The sequence below is a fragment of the Diadema setosum genome, chromosome 4 (genome assembly GCF_964275005.1).
Source record: "Diadema setosum chromosome 4, eeDiaSeto1, whole genome shotgun sequence".
Lineage (NCBI taxonomy): Eukaryota > Metazoa > Echinodermata > Echinoidea > Diadematoida > Diadematidae > Diadema > Diadema setosum.
The window spans coordinates 48,035,757-48,052,965 of NC_092688.1; the positions used below are offsets into that span (position 1 = coordinate 48,035,757).

General features: G+C 38.3%; 1 long non-coding RNA gene across 1 annotated transcript; it reads left to right on the forward strand.

Moving 5' to 3' along the window:
* Positions 1-677: 677 nt before the first annotated feature.
* On the forward strand, positions 678-4,858 carry LOC140227384 (uncharacterized). Its single transcript, XR_011901049.1, has 4 exons — positions 678-740; positions 2,652-2,800; positions 3,851-3,984; positions 4,740-4,858. It is a non-coding gene; the product is annotated as an uncharacterized lncRNA (long non-coding RNA).
* Positions 4,859-17,209: the final 12,351 nt, after the last annotated feature.

Below are 17,209 nucleotides of genomic sequence, written 5' to 3' on the forward strand. Positions count from 1 at the left end.
TGTCTCAGCCGACCCCCCCTCCTCTCTCCCCACCCCTCTCACGCGCGCAGAATGAAAAACTGATGCATGGTTGTTTTAGCCAATAGGCGTCTCGTACTGAGTGCGCGAATACTTGCTTAGTGCGCGAACCTTTGTTACAAGTGCGCGATAAACATGTTGCCCGTGGGGTGGGGGAGAGCAGGGGGGGTCGGCTGAGACACCGCAATTTGAGCTCATGGCTGCGCCCAGTGCACCGAACTAAAACATAGTGGAATGCGTGCCCCTATTCCCAACATACACGAGACCGTGCAGCCAAATTAACGTGTTGCGTCGCCATCTTCTTAGGGCAATTTTTCCTTATATGGAGTGCACGCTTAGGCGCGGTCAGACTGGGCCACTGGTACGCGCGCAAGCAAGAGTACGCCGTCCAGTGGCTAGTGATTATGACGTAACAATGCACGTTTGTATATGACAATGGCTTACGCTTCGAAGACACAGCCCGCACTCCATATAACTAAGGAAAATTGACCTAACAAAATGGCGGTGGTAGCAAGTTTTGGTGGCTGCGCATTTCCTGGGTGAACACGCATTCCACTATGTTTTAGTTCGGTGGCCCAGTGCCATAAAATGTCTGCTGCCCTCAACGAACCCGAATCGGTCAATACGTACGTTAACATTTAGTACGTACTTGATCAAAATGGAGTTTGTGGATGACAAGCTTTCTGAGTGGGGCCTCGACAAATTTATCAAAAATTTTGAGGGTAAGTGCTGTATTTATTTTGTAGCATATTTTAAATCGAGCGAAGCTTGTAGTGTACAGCTTCATATTAGGTATTGATTCAGTATTATCTAAAAAGATAATTCGCTAAAATTGGGCGAGCTCGGGGGAGAGCTGCTGCTGCCTTAGTGGGCCTATCAAGTTGCCTTAAATTGTTCGCGCCTAGCCTAAATGTGTAAAACGTGCTGCATGAACCGTTGCGTTGTTGGGCGGCAATGATTAGCAGCGTAAACATCGGTGAACATTGCCAAAAAAAAAAAAAAAAAAAATCCCCCCAAAATCAGTTTTGTGACAAATATGGTTTCAAGCAATTGTAAGATATGCTGTTACAATATTGGGAGGTCTTTATTAATTTGGTTAGAGACGATTACAGTGATGTAATCAGATTTACCGCACTTCACCACCTTTCAATTAGCAGAAGGTTCACTTTTCGAATGAATTCACAAACAACCGCGCACTCGCAAGTCACAGGCGAACGAGCCGATCTCCGTCATTTTAGGGGGCATTTTGGCTCAACCCTGTCAGTCCCCACCCGTCCTCTTTCCTTCGGTCCAAGATCTATTTGGCACCTAGTTCTAACTGCACTTGGTACAATGGTAGCCTAAATAGACCGGTGATCTATCTATCGAGTCTCTGTACTGTAGTGTAGACCTAGACCTATCTACCAGCTGTACCAGTAGTACCAGACAAAAGGTCTAGCCTTCATGTAGAAGAACTCTAGTAGATCTATAGTATAAGGATGTAGGTAAAGTACTAGGTCTAGAGGCATTATTGTGAAATAGGTCCTCATTCACTTCTTCGCACGCGCGCACTTGCGTGTAAAGTACCGTACTAGAATCTAGCAGTTAGTCTTAGTTGCTTGATCTTTTCCTGATACGATAAGCTAGAAATATAGTCAAATACAATATAGATCTAGATACTTGGTAATTGAACATCTAGTCTAGATCTTCTAACTACAACGTATTCATTTTTGCTAGTCTAAGCCCTTTCAGTCCTCTTCTCATTTGGTCTAGATCTAACTGACACTTGCGCTTGGTACAATGGTAGCCTAGACCTCGGATCTATAGGTCTACTGTAGAAACTACCACCAGTTCCAGACAAAAGGTCTAGCCTTCATGTAGAACCCCTAAATAGAAGCTCTAGAGGCATTATCGTGAAATAGGTCCACACTCATTCACTATGCAAGCGCGCACTTGCGTGTAAAATAGTTTTAGACTTAGTCTAGAATAGCCCGACCAGACGCCGTGTGGAGCCGGTTGAGCGACAGGGCTGTGTAAGTCTAGAATTAAAAGTCTAATGACACTGACATATCTAAAGGGAAATTCGACAAACTGATGTGGCTGTAAGTACTGTCATGGAACTGGGTGTATAATCCCCAGAAAATGATTGTGTGCCAGTCATGTTATATTATGGTCTCACACTGGCAATATGTACTGTACCCATTAGGAGAATAATGTGATATGGCGGAGGCATACCAGTGGCATAGTGACATTTCTAGTTTTTAAGTTAAACAAAAAAGTATCCTTTAGGACACCTAAATATTGTGCACCTATCAGGATCAAAGTGGTCATAACTTCAAATATTTCAATTCTATCCCTAAAGATATACATTTTCAAAAATGAATTTCCAGAGGATTTCCAAAATGTAATTGAGAATGAGTATAGGATAAGGTCGTTACATCTTATAAATGGATAAATTTGACTTTTGATCCCAAAATGTCTTATTTTGAACATCATATGTGTTTTCCCTTTGCTCTTTAACACCATGAATTTTCAATATCTTTTAATAATTAATCATGAAATCCCATTTTTGATGATGCATAAGTTATGATTGGGGTTTGTTAATTTTATAATGAAAGTGCCTACATGTTAACTTCTGCTTTTATATATCACAGGTTGATCAAGACTTTCGGATACTTTTCGAAAGTGAACTCTGCAGATGCCCTCTTCGAAAAATGGCCGAAAATGTCAGCAAGAGTTCTGGAATATGCAGAAAAACAAGTGCAGTGGAAGAAGATTCTCAATGTCGAAGATCCACATTCAGGTATCACATTACATGAAAATAGCACAATTATCACGGGAACTTAACCATTTGACTCATGTATGCATTATATAGGAGGGACAATGATCTAAGCAGATATTGGGGTCACAATTTTAAAGGTCAAGGTCATTGTGTTTATATATGTGAAAAGGACACTCTTGTGCTAACTATTTATTTGGTGGATCAAACATGAATCATACTTGCATATGAGAGGGACAACGATCATATTAGAGTTGGGATCACAACATTGGCCTATAGATGGGGAATCTGCATGGTTTACGTGCAAACGTAATGTCAATGACCTTCGACCTCGCCCACCGTTGACATTATTTGATCTGGCCGGCAGCCACTACTTGCATAACACACTTGTTATTCACATCACACCCTTCCCGAACTGCTGCCCCGCCAAAATAGCCCGGGCTTAATCAGGTTAAGAGTTGAGAACCATTAGATCATTATGAAATGGGCCTGACGCAACGTCATTTAAGTAGATTTTATTTTCCACTTTGTGTAATACATTTCAAATTGAAACTGTCATATTCCTGATCTGGCAGAGGTGGAGACATAAATTTTGACCCTGTGCAGTCGAGGATTCATCTGTAGTAGTTCTTTTTTTTTTCTTTTTTTTTTTTGACGGGGGGGGGGGGGGGGGTGTTGGATCCATTAGAAGAGAAAATGAATGTGTTCACTCATGCATTAAGTTTCTCTTTGTTTCAAATACCAGGTTAAAAGACCATTGAATGTTCTTTAATTTGATACATAATCTATTGATCTTTTGAAATCCTTGAAAAATATGAATCTTTTCCTGAGTCTTGATAAAGATTTAAAATTAAAAACTCTGATATGAATGAATGAAATAAAACTAATTTTGGTAATAGATTGAGAAAAAATGCAACCCTCTAGAGAATGCAACCTTTATAAGGGATGATTGGAATTGAAATGTGTATCTTCTTTGTCATTTGAATTTTTACAGAGAGAAAGTATCAAAAAGATAATAAAACTCCACGTGCCACATTTCATGAACTTGTTTACTAATGTTTGTGTTCTCCTTAGATGATGAGAAGAGCAACCTGGCTCTACAGGTTCTTCCTCTGTTGTTTCCAGCTGGGGTGAAGAAACAGGGGCAGAGAAGTGTACAGCGTGCAACTATGGAAGAGAGCATGCCTGCATTCATCAATGTCGAGAAGGTGATGATAGAAATAGGGATCTAACACTGAAAATAGTGCAATACCCTGTGTTGTGTGAATGGGTCAGTTGACATGCTATGAAATATTTGTCACTTGAGATCTATATTCAGTCAAGTGAACACATTCCCTTTATCCTTTAATTGACATTTAGTTATCCTTTAATTCACCATATAGTCAAATTGCTCTGAAAATGCTTTGCTGATTCCTGTTCATTTACTAAGTAATCGATGGAATTTCTATTAATGATAATGATAAGAATACTAATAACAGTATTACCCCACGATAATGATAACAATAACAGTCACCATAATAAAATGTGCTTCGTATGTCCATAGTTTACTGCAGCTGGAATTATCTCACTGTCTGCTTGATATATAGTAAGGCAAGATCAAGTAAATTAAAACCATAAACTGGTGAAGGGCTGAAGATAGAGGTGTGCGGAAGGAAATGAAAAAAAAATGATATAAAAGTGGCATGGCAAAATCATGTAGATGAAGGGGGCTTCCATTGGCAATATTTTTTTTTCCAAATTCAGAAAATGAATGAATCTCCCAATGTTTATGATGGTATCAACAGAATTCATGTTTGATACACTGATTGATGTTTGTGTTTTTATATTGGTTAGATTATTCAAAAGCACTTCTCTTTCATGCCTTGGTTGTGGATCAAAATTTTGAATATTTGTCTTTTATCTGTTTGTTAATCTCTTATCAAAGCTATTAGAGAAATTTCTTTATTTGCTTTTTTACATATAGATGGGATGAACCTGCCTATGTATTTGGAAGGGAAACGAGAACCTAATGTCCTGGTCTTCGGGGAGAGAAAGAATCCGGAGCAGGCATTCGTGGCTGTTGAAGGAGATGCGATCCCTTGCACATCTCTGCTGAAAGCAGTAGATGTATGTTTCAAACTTACTTATGTGTTGGACATCAACTACTGCTGGCAGTACATATTTGCAAAAGTATGTGTATGGGCTGGGAATGGGTGATGGTCCACCAACATCCTCTGTTGTATTGCTTAATAACTTCGTTGAGCAAGAGTAAAGCCGTAAGGGCTCCACTGTACACCAGCTAGGGCTCTGAATTGAAATGTTCATTGAACAGTAACATCGTATATTGATCTGTTTTTGTAACACATATCTATTTCTGAAGATATAGTTGATTTTGTGGATTGTGGCATTTGGAAATTTTCTTTGAGATTGTCCAGGTTTATATGAGCTGGCCATAATAAGGAGGGATGGTCGATTTTGGTGGCCTTATTGTAGAAGCCCTTTTGTGTTGCCTAGATTAAATAGTGTATATGATGCAAAAGAAAATGACACCAAGATCATAATATTTGGTTGATTTGTTTTTATTCTATGCTTTGTTGGAGTAACAACGTAATTTCAAAGGTCAAAAGTCAAAGGTCGAGTGACAGTGCTAAAAGTTCACATTTTTCTTCATATCTTTGAAATGGTTCATGGTATCTTCATGAAACGTAATGCATATACAATGCACATGTGTTGCCTGACATTGCTTCTCTGTGGATGTTTTGGGACATGAAATCAAAGATCAAGGGTCAAAGGTCACCTTAAAATGCTAAAATTGCATTATTGAATGCTGAAATTATACTACTTTCTCCATATTCATACGGAGAAATATGTATATTCATACATGAATATACACAAATAAATTAATGCACAATGATTGTGTAGGAAAAGTTTTCGGTCAAGTGAAAATGCTAAAATTTTGCTCATCCATATATTGAAAGTGGCTCTTTAAGCACTGTCATGGAACTGTGTGTATAATCACCAGAAATTTATTATGTACCAGTCATGTAATCTTACACTGGCAATATGTCCTGCACCTAATGGAGAATAATGTGATATGGCGGAGGCACGCCAGTCGCCATAGCGACATTTTTAGTTAAACATAATTCGAATCTCAAAACCGTCATCTTCCTCAGAAAAATGCTTCATCAAAAAAGGCTTCATCAGCATTGGCAATTTGAGATACTTGTATGAGCCAAAAATGATATTTCATTGTTTTATTGTTCAACTTCAGAATCTACAAACCGAATGGAAGTCTGCACAATGATTCAGCATTGTGTATGAGATCAAAGATGGCCGGGTTTGAGCGTACCCAATGAGAACAATCATACTTTTTGACTCTTTTCAAATATTTGATCCCCGTTATCTATACATTGTACATGTATATACTCACCGATTGACTGGGCGTGCGAATGCAATGCAGGAGAGCTGTGTGTATGTGGGGCTTCCTGATCAAATCAATCACTCAATATTATCAAATATCAATTATCAAATTGTCTATGTGAACTTTTTATCCGAAACATTTTTTTTTGTAAGCCCATGTTCGATCAATTAGATCTCTATCATCATTAACTTGCCATTGTTAAATGTGCTATCAACTGAAAGCCTGATTATTGTAGTTTACATGGTGCCTCGTTTGTTATGATCTAGGAAACTTGAGATATGTGACAAGGTAGAATGTCATGGAAGACCGAGTGAAAATGAATGTTAATTTTGAGAAAAAATAAAAAAGCTCGTGTACATGCCTTGTATTCTACACACATTGTTGATAATGCTGAATTTTCAATTTCCAAAGAGACAGTTATGAAAGAAAATGAATGAAAAATCATAAATGTTCATGAATCAAAGCAATATTCATTGCAAGCTTTATACATTGTACCCAGTGTTACGAGTAGCATGTTCCGATGATTATTGGTTCAGAATAAAATATGCATTTGTGTCAGTTAAATGTTACACAATTTGTCATAGCATTCATAATTGATTTGTGACTGATGTGTGATTGGTGAGATTGAAAAGATGCTCTGGTCATTTTGAATAGAAACTAGTTGAATTTGACTAGATTCATGAATCACAACACTGACTACATATCTAGTCAAATAACTGATCAGTATATTCTAATCATCTTTTACTAGAAACCGGTCAAACCAACTAGATTTTCTAGTCATAAACATTGACTAGATTTCTACTCAAAATCTGTGACTAGTTTTTTCTAGTAAAAATGACTAGAAGAGAGTAAGTGCCCTGGGATCCTGTAATCTAGTCAAATACGACGAGATTCTAGTCATATCTGACTAGGTATTTTTTAGAGTGTATATATATTACATATATATATAATTTACTTCCTTTAAACCTACTTTTAACGTTTTTAAGAGACATAAAGAAGAGTTTATATATTTTTATACATGTATAGACTTGGAAAAATGACAGACAACCAAAATATAAAAAAGATGTTTAATTATGCGTGTTATTTTCATGATATATGATTGGTATAAGATAATTTGATTGTGTGAGTGAATTTACTTTGTTCTTTTGTGTTTTGTATAGACTTATGTATCAAATTAACTCACTCACATTAAGAATACAGGACCCTCCTGTAAAACAGCGGTGCCATGATGGATATTTGGTAGATGAGGCTGTCTAACCATATCTATCGGGTGAAAATGTATCATGATATTTGCTTTTATTTCGACGGATATAAATAAAGACCAACCAGTAAACCAACGACGCCATACTCTTGGCAAGTTGCCAAGTTTTGGAACATGTGGCGCAACATGACCCCTCAGTTTACAGTCTTCTGTTGTCGTTGTGGTTGTTGTTGTGTGGTTGCTGTTGTTGGTTTGTTGGTTTTTTGGAGGGAGGATTAGGGCTCCTCAGGCTTTTTCAGTCCGTTACTCTCCTTCCCTTTCAATATTCCGCAGATGAACACACATAGAGAACTGCTCTGTGGTTTGCTGCATGGTCAGGCAAGCTCACCATCGTGTGCTAATTTACGATCCTATTTGAACCGTCTGTTATAACATTCCCTTTTACTCCCTTCCTTCATGTTTGTTGAAATTCAGTGAAGCATAAGGCTATTGTAATCTGCCAGGTCAGACAGGCGTCGACGGAAAGCTAACTGGCTCCTTATTCAGACAATAATGCTATACTAAATTTTTATTTGCACTAACGAATGGTGACTTTGAATGAGTTTTTCAGGCTTTTTCGGCAATCTTTTTCATACAAAATATAAATGATAAAATCATAGCCTGAATATCCTTCGTTTTCCTTTCATATGACACTTTATGCGTAAAAAAAAAATGAAACCTAATATGAAAATTTATGCTTCCATTTAACCAAGAAAATATGGATAGTATATCATTAAGTTTCATTTTGTACGCATAAAGTGTCATAATATGAAAGGAAAACGAAGGATATTCAGGCTATTTGTGTGTGTGTGTGTGTGTGTGTGTGTGTGTGTGTGTAAGCATAAAGTACCTTCTAGCAAGAGGCAAAACACTCTCTCCCTCGGATAGGACGCTATTAAAATGGAGGTCCCGTGTATGAGAGACTAACAACAAATGCACGTAAAAGATCCCGCTTCATTCATTCATCGCAAAGAGCAGGGTGTTTAACCCGGTGAAGTGGTCCCACCTCACATCCAACTGGACCCCATGGACGACTAGCTTAATGTAGCTGAATATGGGCTATCCAGCCGTCTTCTCAGATGGAATGAACAAACGAAAAACAAAATAGAAGAAGGTAACTGTTATTTGTTATTTGCATACAGGAATTTCATATATTCATGTCTTCACTAAAGTACTGGGCTTATGCACCTCGCTGTCGTGGTGGTTGAAGTAGAATCATAGACCTCGTTGCCCTGCCAGATGGAAGGCAAAAGCGTTGTTGCTGATGGCCAAATTTAATACATACAAAGGTATATATACCCAGTTAGCGCGAGATAATCAACTATTTCCAACAGAGACCGGCGGGCCGAGGCTGGAAGGCCTACGGGACACCGGTAGATGGCACATCGATCACCAGTCGGTCGCCAGTGGAAGATTGTCTACGGGGCATCGCTCGGTGACTGCTTGGACTCTGCGGGGAGAAGATCTTTATACAGTATTTTGCAAATTTTTCACCTAAAATCGACCGGTAACTGACGAGAAATTGACATGGTATCGCTCGGTTATCGCTTGGATTTTACAGCCTACTCAATAGGCCCTATCTCAAAAAACTGCTGGCGGTGCAAAAATTTCAGCGGCGACCGAGCAGGCTACAAATCGATCGGTCGCCGCTCTAAGTTGTGACTGTAGCCTGAGTTTAAATTGTGATAAACAATTTACAGTGTACATGTTGATTGCAAAAAGAAAGTTACTGAATAGACATTATACTTCAGATTTGAATGTAAACACAAGAAAACTTGATCGAGTTAATGAAGTGAAATATTAATGTCGTTATCACAGTTGATGAGTTAAACTGGAATAATCACGACAAAGTTTGCAAGAAGAGAAAGAATGTATAATTCCGAGTTTTCTCTTGTTTTACGACTGCACATTATTATAAATGAGAAAATATGAGACTAAACCACGTAAACGTATATGTCTTGTATACTACAAAATGAAGCTATACATATATAGTATATAATTTTGGGATTTTGGAATTAAAAAAAAAATGAAACCAGCAAAGACGTCCAAACAGAGGACAAATTAATCCATATTTTTATCAATCCTTGAAATAAACTACAATGTACAGTCTATACATTCTTTCAGTTGGATATACTAAAGGTTGTGTGCTCAACAATTTGCTTCAATTGGTCATTAAGGATCATGAAGAAAGATAACCCCATCGAATTAGTAGAGCGCGTTTTAAAATGTATTTAATCACTACTATCTGAACATAATCTAAGTACGTGTATTCAAAGACCGTAAGGGGTATTGCAGAAAAATGGTGTCATCATAGGAGCAAGGTATATAATTTACTTCCTTTAAACCTACTTTTAACGTTTTTAAGAGACATCAAGAAGGGTTAATATTATTATATATGTATAGACTTGGAAAAATGACAGACAACCAAAATATAAAAAAGATGTTTAATTATGCGTGTTATTTTCATGATATATGATTGGTATAAAGTGATGTATAATTTGATTGTGTGAGTGAATTTCCTTTGTTCTTTTGTGTTTTGTATAGATGTATCAAATCAACTCACTCACATCAAGAATACAGGACCCTCCTGTAAAACAGCGGTGCCATGATGGATATTTGGTAAATGAGGCTGTCTAGCCACATCTATCGGGTGAAAATGTATCATAATATTTTTATTTCGACGGATATAAATAAAAACAACAGTAAACCAACGACGCCATACTCTTGGCAAGTTGCCAAGTTTTGGATCATGTGCGCCAACATGTCCCCTCAGTTTACAGTGTGACGTCATCTTCATTCTTTTTTTTCTTTTTTTTGGGGGGGGGGCGACAATCTGGTAAGATTCAAATTTGTAGGCAACCCTACGGTATTACGTCCTTGAACGTGGCGTCGCTCGATCTATCTATGTGATGGGTAATCTTTTCTTTTCCGTCTCCCTCACGGCTGGAGGCAACTGTTTTTTTTTTTTTTTTTTTTCCGGAAATGATTCTGTTTTGCATAAACACAGATTTGTTGTTGACTCCATGCATCTGTTTTAGTGTGTGTCGGGGGGGGGGGAATGGGGGTGGGTGGGGGATAAATCTGAAGGTGTAACATGTACCTACTAAGGTCCATAACTACGTATATTCACAAGTGTGATTCGCGTGCCACTCTTTTCATCGGATAGGATGATCTATTTGTTTCGTCTCGAGCGGGAAGAGTGGTGTCGCCTGTCAGTGTGTTGAAGTGCAAATAAAACTCCATGGTTCCCTTGGGGGTGTACCTTCCTGCTGATATTTTTTTTTTTTTTTTTTTTTTTTGTCTTTGATGGCGTAACATTTATGCAAATACAGTTTTCCCAAATTCCGAACGATTATGTCGCAGTTGAGTTTGTGGAGGATTCTGGTTCTAACCTTGATTTGATATGGAGTAGGACCCTCGTTTACAGAGAGCGAAATGGCCGGGCACCGTGGATCGGAATTATGATGTACAACTGTAGGCCTACTATCGAATCTTTGTACACTGCAAAAAGTCCGGAGTTAAATATGAAACACCGAGCTGGTGTTAATTTCCAATGCTCATTCATGGTGTTGTATTAACACCTCCGGGGTCATTTCAAAATCAAATTGTTTTTTGAATAGTTCTTAGTTACTGCACTTCTTGTTAATTTTGAACTTCAACAAGACGATAAAGAATTTTCCGATAATTAAAAAGTACTTGATTTTTTGAAAAAATGTGTAAACACATTTACACTCAGTAATTACCAGTTGGTGTGGTCCCCTATTGAACCTGGACGGGTGTTATACCATTGAATAACACCACCAATATCAAATCAACACAGGCGGTGTCATTATTGAATTAAATCTTTATATAGCGCAGTGTCAAAAATATCACCAGCCAAATTAACACCACGAAGTGCCAGGCGAACACTTTTTAACACCATCACAATACTTTTCAACACCTGCGGGTGTGGTCCTCTATTGAAGTTTGATCGGTGTTAGATTTAACACCCATGGTGTTAAATCTAACAGCGATGTTTTTACAGTGTCACTGAGTGTAGGGAACCGAGGACAAGACACATACTGTCCCACGGGCGGATCCAGGAGTTCCGTAAAAAGGGGGCGCCCTTACGAAAGTCAAGGGGGGGGGGAGGGGGCGCACCTGTTCCTATCTTTTCTTTTTTCCTTTTTATTTCTTTAGTTTAAAAATATAGGGAAAGGCGCGCAAGTTGCTCCCCGCCTGGATCCGCCACTGCTGTCCTAACCTTATAGGATACATGTAAAAACTGTGATGAGGACACGCATTGTGTCGTCAGTTGCCTAAAAAACTCCAGTTGAACCGAACAGATCCAAAATACATTGGGTGATTTCAATTTCAGTGAGTCGGGCGTTGAGCGTAGTCCTGTTTTATAAAGACACTTACGATTGATTTCAACAAAGATGCGTAAACTTTCAATACATAGAGCGTAATTTGCGATAAATGGCACAGTTATTTTATGACAAGCAATTTGAGATTGATTGCAACTCACGCTCAATCTTTATGTCGGGGTTGGGAGGTTGACCTCAAAATTATGACATACATGTATTTCCGGTATTTGGTGTTGGACCTACAGTGTTGATGTCGTCGCTGACCTGAATTCCACCTTTTGCGTTGGCAAGTTACATGACTAACGTGATTTTTTCCATTTGGGGAAATGCACGAAAACCCCTTTTTCCACAATTGAAAACGAAGTTGAAATATTTCGGAATAAGTTGCTATAGACAAAAAAATATGCACAAAATTTGGGTTATTTTTTGCCATAACTTGAAGAACAGTTCTTAGAAAATTTTCTGTTTAAACATTTCCACATTTCTCCCATTTTCCGAAATCACAATTTTGATTATAAACTAGTGATGGAGAAGTAAAGGTATATAAAGGTGTTTCTTCTTGAAAACGGATTTTCACCAAACTTGTTAGATAGCACCACGTGACACAATCTTAATTTGTTTGAATGAGCACTGGGGGGGGGGGTGGATGGAGCTTCATTTTTTTTATGACATGACAATGCAAAAATTCGCCACCCCTCATCCTCCCCCCCCGTCATTGGACCTCCCCTCATCCGCCAGAGCGAGCTTGAAACTACATTCATTAATGTACTATAGATGCACTGCAAAGTAGCTCAATCCCTTTTGATTCTAGAGGATTTTTTTTCCTTTTAGCACGATCCGTTATGTTATATTTGGGCATTTGCCTCCCCCCGCCCCCCCCCCCCCAACTTGGGGGCCTTTTCGATGAAAATGAAATATAATATAACCCTAGGGATGCTATCTGCACGTATACGTTTTACGAAAATTTGTCACAGGGTATTCAAAGAGTTGAAAATGTGAAAGTTTACCCCCCCCCCCCCTTGCTATAGATGCACTGCAAAGTAGCTCAATCCTTTGGTTCTAGAGGATTTTTTTCCTTTTAGCACGATCCGTTATGTTATATTTGGGCATTTGCCTCCCCCCCCCCGACTTGGGTGCCTTTTCGATGAAGATGAAATTATAATATAACCCTAATCAAAGAGCTGAAAATGTGAAAGTTTACCCTCCCCCCCCCCCCCCACTGCAGCCATTACTAGTGTTTTCATAGCATTTCTCTATAGCTTGTCCGGTCAACAGCGGTGCCATATTGGATATTATCAAGACTATCAAGCCAAGCATGTACACGCCAGTATCATAATCATTTGCACGATTGCTTTTTCTACTAAAATGTCCATCAACAAACCAACAACGTCACACCCTGAGCAAGTTGCCAAATTTTTAGTCAAGTGGCACACAGCTGATTCCTCAGTTCAATGGGTGACTTCATTTGCATTTTCCTTTTTTTTGGGGGGGGGGGTTGGGACAATTTTTCAAGATTTAATTAAATTAAGTGCGTGGCGCTCTGTCTATCTGTATGATGGGAGATTTTTTTTTTTTTTTTTTTCGTCCCCCTAATGGGCGGAGTGACGTCGCGGTCTTGTAATGGTGTCTGTTTATTTCACTTAGATTTCACGTAGATAGATATATTACAAAGGCATGTCACGCATCTGCTATCTTTTTTATTTTGCGGAGTCTGAGGGTTGGGGGTAATAGACAATCTGGTAGGTATTACTTTGAACTAAATCACAATTGTGGTCCGTGGCGCCATTTTCATAGGAGAAAGGATGATTTGTGTTTTTTCTTTCTTCCCCGGATACAGTTTCGGTACCCGATTGAGAAAGAAAAACTTATAAATAATCAAAGTTTGAACAATTCAGTTTAGTGTAGGTCATTCTCATTTCATGGAGAACTGTGGTTCTAACCTTTTTTCTGGTGGGGGTTAGTCTTTGATAGGCAATGAATATAGAGTTTTGGCTATGCAGTCATTCCATCGGAGTTCTATAGGTTTTGCATATAGGCCCTTAGATACCATCTCATTAATATTGATGCGAAGTTTTGTCCATGGCGTTGTCTTGGGTGTACCTTTCTGCTTATAATATTTTGATGACATACACTGAGCAAATGCAGCTATCCCAAATTCTGAGCGATGCATGTGGAGTTTATAGGGGAGTAAATTAGTAATAAAGCTGGAGAGTTTTGAAGTTACATGGGACCTATGTGCAGGTTTCTTTTGTGATATGGGCATGAATATGTATTAGTGAATGTGGTATTTCTGACGTGTTCTTACGACAGGTTTAGTTGTTGTTGTTTTTTTTTTTTCAAACCTTGATAGCAAGGTGGAAATTGGTTAATAATTCTGAGTAAACGTTGGGGAATTGTCAAACAAGAAGGTAAGGTCGTTGTTATAACGTTGGTCTAACGTTGATTTTACACTAGGATTGTACGGTGACGCGACAGTAGCTCCTGCGACCTATTTTTCCGGTCTCTTTTCTTCAAGGACTCAGAGTTAGGGTTGTGATAGGGTTTTAAGTTTCAAAGGTTTAGTTCGATGTGAGGATTATAGGATTATGGATGGAGTTATGTTTGTGGGTAGAATTTATGTTTGGCTTAGCGTCACATATTTTTCATGTCATGGAAGTACAAGAACCGATATTACCGAGTACGAAAAATGGGAGTTTATTTAAAAATTTACGACAGCGCCGGGGAGATGATCTTCTATTTGGCGTAAGTTTTTGACTATATGTATTAAAGAAACCGTACAGTTCTGGTTGAGGTGAGGATTTAGCTTTGAATGTTTTGCAAGATATTCAGAAACCACTCTATTATGTCAAAGAGCATACAATTCTGAGAGGAATCAGAAGTTTATAAGAGGAAAATCGGTTTTGAAATGACAGAGTTATCCAAAAACAATGTGATACAAGGAGATCCTAATAAAAGGCTTGGCCTATTGCTTTTTTTATTATCGCTTTTTTTTTAATATCTCGCCCATTTGAAAACCAATCTTCATCAAATAAACGTTGAATCCTTCTTAAGATTATACATGCTCTTTAGTTATCTCACTTGGGAATGTTATGAACCTGAATCCTCCACTTAACCAGTACTGTACAGTTCCTTTATACACTGTATCAAGTTTGCTAAAGGGGAAATCCAGTCCAAATATAAGTTAGTATGATAAGAAAGAGTAAAATATTACGAGTTCAACGGTAAAATTTTGATCGAAATCGGGTGGAAAAAATAAGGAAGTTATGACATTTTGAAGTTCAATGACAGAAACATTGAATTTTCGTGATTTTTTGTACACGATCATTGGAAAATTATGAGGTAATGACATTGTCAGCTTATTCATTTGCATATTCATATCCACATTATACAAGAACTGTTCTGCAGAAATAAGCAAAACTTCAAAATTTCATAAATTCCCTATTTTTTATCCGATTTCAGTCAAATTTTTACCGTTGAATTCGTAAGATTTTACTCTTCTTTATTACACTAACTTATTTTGGGACTGGATTTCCCCTTGAAACCATCATCGACCTTCCCGCGAGTTCTGCTCTATAGCCACCACACAAAGACATTCTATTTTTGTCTGAGGCAATGACGCAGCATATCCTCTCTGGAATGTTTTGTAGGGTATCGTTTTGTGCGTGCGTGTCACCTGTGCATGGCGAAGGGACTATACTGTACGTGAAATGGGACAGTAAGATTAGAAGTAGGCAAAATAAAACAATCCAGAAATGATCAGAAGGTACATTTAGATGAACAGTTGCCCAGTCTCAAGCCTGCTTTTCTCTTACATGCGAGGAGATTTAAAAAAAAAAAAATACATATTTGGGCAAAAACGTATACAGAATATACAACTCTGTGTATACGCGGGGATTTATTCTGCCAGTGCCAGACTGTGTACATCCAGTGGTGAACAATCACGTTTATTTATTTATTCATTTGTGTGTGTGAGTGTGTGTGTCCTTGTTTGCATGTAAATTTGTTGGGAGTGTACTTAAAGATTTACATTTAGAATTATGTGCGTGGCCATGGCGTCTCTCTATCCATCTGATCGGAGATCTTTTGTTTTGTCTCCCCAATCTGCGTCCCCCTGATGGGCGGAGTGAAGTCGCGGTCTTGGACCACAGGCCTATTGTCTGTTAATTTCATCAACGTCTTCTTCTTTTTTACGCAAATGATTGTTTTTGCATAAACGTAAATAGATATTGTTGCTAGGTTTATTACAAAGGCATGTCACGCATCTGCTATCTTTTTTTAAAATCATTTTGCGGTAGAGTGGGAGGGTTTGGGGTAGACAATTCACAATAATATTGTCGTTCTTGGCGCCATATTTTTTTTTTAATCCGAAAGGATGATTTTGTGCGTTTTTTTTTTTTTCTTCCCCGGATGGGTGGAGTAGCGTTGATTTAAGATGATTTTAAAGTGGAAAATGTGGAATGTACAGGATAGTGACTTGGGAATGGGTGTGTATATGGCTGTAGGTGTACGCTAATACTTGAGCATCTGATCTCCTTTTGGGTTGTCTGCCCAGAGCACACCCTGATGAAGGGTTCTGCCTCCGCCTGGCGGGTATTGCTCCAACTTATGGTAATTTTTGTCAGGTGGTGGATGTGGTAAGGAGCTCGCCGTGGGTGCGGGGCTTGCACACGCAGTCAGTCAGGCTTTGATGTTGTGATAACGGTTTCATGTACACTTTCGATACCTGATGAAGAAAGAAAAGTTTATTTATATACAATTTTCAACAATTTGGTTTGGTATAGGTGGTATAGGAAGCCGTTTTGATAAATGTTACGACCAACATATGCATCTCTATGTATTGTGTGTTTTAACGAGCTACCTTCTCCGAGGATCCGTTATTTTATAATCATAGTGCATTATTCTTTAAATTCATTCTCATTTCACGGAGAACTCCGGTTCTAACCTTCATTTGGTGAGGAGTAAGTCTTAACCACTCATATAATTGATGCGGAGTATTGTCGATGGAGTTGCCTTGTGTGTACATTTCTGCTTAAAATATTTTGATGGCATATACTACAGTAAGCACAAGTACAGTTTTCCCAAATTATGAGCAATTATGTCACAGTGGAGTTTGCAGGGGAGTAGGTATACCTATCGAGTGAAGTACTAGTAATAAATCAGGAGAGTTTATAATACAATGTACAGTGTGGATACATAGGACTTATGTGCAGTTTTCTTTTGTTACAAGGGCAAGAATATACTGTATAGTGAATGTGGTATTTCTGACGTGTTTCCTATGACTGGTTAAATCTTTATTTCTTAAACCTTGATCAAAAGGTGAAAAATTGGTTAATAACTCTGAGTAAACGTTGGGGTAATGTCAAACAAGATGGAAAGGTCGTTGTTATAAAGTTTGTCTAACGCTGGAATAACGTCTTAACAAGGTGGATTTTGCACTATGATTGTAT